This window comes from Tenrec ecaudatus, chromosome 2 (assembly GCF_050624435.1).
Source record: "Tenrec ecaudatus isolate mTenEca1 chromosome 2, mTenEca1.hap1, whole genome shotgun sequence".
In the NCBI taxonomy this organism is placed as follows: Eukaryota; Metazoa; Chordata; class Mammalia; order Afrosoricida; family Tenrecidae; genus Tenrec; species Tenrec ecaudatus.
The window spans coordinates 29261800-29266650 of record NC_134531.1 but is presented as its reverse complement, the minus strand read 5'-3'; positions in this window follow the sequence as shown (position 1 = coordinate 29266650).

Here is a 4851-nt window from a genome sequence, read left to right as displayed (position 1 = left end):
GGCTAATATTGAACTTATGCTCTTGATCTGGACTGGGATGGGACGTTTTCTCAATATTCAACCTCTCTTATATATAAATCTCTTTCTTCTACATATATTGGTCTCCCTGGATTTGTTTCTCTAGTCTACGCAGACAAACATACTACCCCAATTAACTCCCATACCATAATTGTGTTGCCTTTTTTTTCCACATGGCCATTACAAAAGGTCATTGATTACCCAGAAGAAACACAGGGTCTCCTGGGAGCCACTGTTGGTGTCAGAATAGAGGAAAAGAAGCATTGAGAGTAGAAGCTTGTCTGACTCTGCCTTGTGGCAATAAGGCTTGGGATGAGAAGAAGTTGGACTCTCTCTATGTAGCCAAAGGAGGTCATATATGTCACCCGTACCATAATTACAACCTCAAATTTAATTTTGCTTACATTGAGGTATCAACTTGTCTTACCAATTATCTTTATTCCAAGCCTGGTCAAATGTGATGGCCATGGCAAGGCCTACCTAAACATCCTATCAAAAGTGGCATAGCCCAAGCAAATGGCTGTTACTCTAATTGATCAGGGTTGAAGTAATTTATAGACTAAGATAAATTTAAAGACTATGATCATTAAGGCATGATGAGGAATCTGGAGAAAGAACACTGTTTCATGATTACAGCAATCAATAAGGGGTAGGATGGTATTAAGACAAAAGCCTTAATACATACAGAATTTTTTTTCATGCAAATGGGGAATAAGTGCTATGGACAGACAATGGAAAGATAAGAAGATATATCTCTGACTGTATAGCTGTAAAGCAAGTGAACAATAACAGAACCTGCACTTGAGAAGGGTATTGAGAAATCAGTTTCCCTTCAGGGATTCTCCAGTTTCTATAAAGGCCAGAATGTGACCAGAAGCAATAATAGTATTAAGGACATAGAGGACTTTGTAGCTTATAGAAAGAGTAATTCAACTAAGCATTATAAATAATATGACTAGCCATAACCAATCATAAATAAAATTATGAGACCAATTTAAATAAATATCAAAATTTAAGAATTGAATGATATATTTATATTTAATAACTTAAAAAACTTAATTGTATATATATATTGCCAATTGTGGGAATAGTTCAAGGGAATGTTGCATAGTTTAAAATCAGCAAAGGTGTGATTTAGGATTGTGTCCTTTCACCACATTAATTCATTTTGCGTATGGAGAAAATATTTTGAAAAGCTGGACAATATGAAGAAGGATATGGAATCAGGATTGAAGGAAGACTCATAAACAACTTTCACTAAGCAGATGACACAATCTTGCTTTCTGTAAATGAGAAGGGCTTGAAGTTCTTGCTGATGAACATCAAGGACTACAGCTTTCAGTATTGGTTACAACTGAATGTAAGGAAAGCCAAATTTCTCACAACTGGACCACTCAGTATGATCATGATAAACAGAGAACAGATTGAAGTTGTCAAAGATTTCATCTTGCTTGGATACATAATCAATTCTCATGGAAGCAGCAGTCAAGACATCAAACAACTCATTACATTCAGTAAATTTGTTGGACTTGGTAATTTTAAAGTCTTGAAGAGAAAAGATGTTACTTTGAAGACTAAGGTGTGTGTGGTAGTTACATAATCTGTTGTCAACTTGAGACAAGTGAATTGCATGAAGTTTAGCATGTCAATCAGGTCATAGCTTAATGATCTCATTTGGAGGCCCTAAGAATATAATTAGCTAACTGGAAGCGGGATACTCACTCACTCCCTGAGGGACATTCCTGTTGACAAACCACATGGAGCTATGCTGATGGCAGCCGGCGCTAAGGAGCTGGAGGAGCCACGTGGAGACCCATGCCAGTGCTAAGGAGCTGGAGGAGCCACGTGGAGACCCATGCCAGTGCTAAGGAGAGCCACGTGGAGACCCATGCCAGTGCTAAGGAGAGCCACGTGGAGACCCATGCCAGCGCTAAGGAAAGCCACGTGGAGACCCATGCCAGCGCTAAGGAGAGCCACGTGGAGACCCATGCCAGTGCTAAGGAGAGCCACGTGGAGACCCATGCCAGTGCTAAGGAGAGCCACGTGGAGACCCATGCCAGCGCTAAGGAGAGCCACGTGGAGACCCATGCCAGGGCTAAGGAGAGCCACATGGAGACCCATGCCAGCGCTAAGGAGAGCCACGTGGAGACCCGTGCCAGTGCTAAGGAGCTGGAGGAGCCACGTGGAGACCCATGCCAGCGCTAAGGAGAGCCACGTGGAGACCCATGCCAGCGCTAAGGAGAGCCACGTGGAGACCCATGCCAGCGCTAAGGAGCTAGAGGAGCCACGTGGAGACCCATGCCAGCGCTAAGGAGAGCCACGTGGAGACCCATGCCAGCGCTAAGGAGAGCCACGTGGAGACCTATGCCAGCGCTAAGGAGCTGGAGGTGCCACGTGGAGACCCATGCCAGCGCTAAGGAGCTAGAGGAGCCACGTGGAGACCCATGCCAGTGCTAAGGAGAGCCACGTGGAGACCCATGCCAGTGCTAAGGAGAGCCACGTGGAGACCCATGCCAGCGCTAAGGAGAGCCACGTGGAGACCCATGCCAGTGCTAAGGAGAGCCACGTGGAGACCCATGCCAGTGCTAAGGAGAGCCACGTGGAGACCCATGCCAGTGCTAAGGAGCTGGAGGAGCCACGTGGAGACCCATGCCAGTGCTAAGGAGCTGGAGGAGCCACGTGGAGACCCATGCCAGCGCTAAGGAGCTGGAGGAGCCACGTGGAGACCCATGCCAGTGCTAAGGAGCTGGAGGAGCCACGTGGAGACCCATGCCAGTGCTAAGGAGAGCCACGTGGAGACCCATGCCAGCGCTAAGATGCTTCCACTGCTACTAGATGTACTAGACTTTCCACCTACTGGCCTGTGCACTTCCTGAAGTCCACATCATTGCATTTGTTGTGTGAGTCTGAAGAGGAACCTACAGACTGGTACTGGACACATGGGATTATATCAGATTTATGGACTTGACCTGGACCAGGCTGGGATGTTTTCTCAATATTTAATTGCTCTTGTATATAAAGCTTTTTCATGTACACATGAGTCTCCCTGGATTTGTTTCTCTAGTCAACCTGGATTAACACAGTGTGTATGACCTAAGCCATGAAATTTTCATACATCTCATATGTAAGTGAAAGATAGACATTGACTAAAGAAGATCAAAGAATAATTGATGCATTTGAAATATGATGTCAGCAAAGAATGTTGAAAGTATCATGTACCAAAAGAACAAACAGAACTGTCCTGAGAAAAGTATAGCCAAACAATATCGTAGAAGCTAGAATATATTTGTCTCATGTACTTTAACTGTTATCAAGACAGACCAGTCCCTAGAATTAGAAATCATACAATAACAACAGAATGAAATGTATAATTTACAAGTCATTTCTCCAAAATATGAACCAAAATTTGTCAATAGGTACTTAATTTTATTCCAATTTAAAAGTGGGATGTATGTAAGGTAGCAAGGTTTTTATAAGACTGAAAATAATGCTAAACTTGAAGTGTTATTGTAAGGTACAATTGAGTCAGTCATGAGTACGTATGGTGAGAAGATATAGCACGGACATATACTTTTCCCAGTTTCAAACCAAGCAGCATTCTCTTGTTCTGTTCCCACATTTTCTTCTTGCTCCATGCATCGGTTCAGCATGAGCACAATGAAGTGTTATGGAATCCCTTTCTTCTCAAGGCTATCCATAGTTTGTGGTCATAGTCATTGTCTCGGCATAGTCAATGCCTGGGTATAGTCAAGAAAACATAGTTCTGGAATTCTCTGCTTTCAGCCACGGTTCATCTGACATCAGCAGTGATGTTCCTTGACCCCAATCCTCTTCTGAGTCTGGCCTGAACTCTTGGCAACCCCCTGCTACAACCGTTGTTGTCTTCAGGCACATTTTATTGTATGTGATCTTAATGAGTTCGTTCAATAATTTCGGAATTCTCTTAGTAGATGACGGTGTTCTGTTGCTATTTATGATGTTTTCAATGGCTACTTCCTGAGAAAATGTTAGCCTCTCCCTTCTTTGTAGTCTGTTCTTAGTCCGTGTTCTGAGCTATAATCCATTAGCGTATCCTCTTCTTGAACCACACTTCTACATCCTTACTGTTCTCAGTCTTCTTGTAACGTGGCAGTCACAGAGGGATTTAAACAGCTACACTTCTAAATATACCTCGGGAGCAATTACTTGTCCATTTCATCTGTTTGTATTGGGAATTCATCATCGTCGTTGTCACTATCTAGCTAAATCTTCTCTGATTTGCTCATCGGTTCCTTTGCCCTTTCTTTCTCTCCTAGATGATACATTTTCTCTCTTAATTCAGGCACCAACCCATTTGAATTTGGTGTCTAATCCCATCACTCCAGTGAAACTTTAAATGTCAAAATCTGTAGAAGGCACCGTGTCACTACATCCTGTGATCTTATATTTTTGACCTTGCCACATTTGAGCTTTCAGAAACATGTGACTTGTTTGATCACACCTTTGTCTTGAAAAGTATTATTTCAAGTTCTGTAATTTAATTTTCTCCTAGTTTTCCCCCATATGTACCTGTAAGCTACTTCATCTTGTTCATGAATACTAGCTTATTATATCCAGCACTCATAATCCAGGGGCGTCTTTCTGTGTGTGATTTTTATTTCTATCTAAACTACAATTAGGTGATGACATTTAGTCAAAATATCAGCCCCATCTATATGCCAATAATTTACAATTATGTGCCTCTATCCAAAAGTGTCTTCTGGGTTTATGACAGGTTTCTTGACATCCTCACTTCTGTGTGTCATAGGTATGTCAAAATTACATGGGCACAACTTAAGTCTTGATTTCTACATA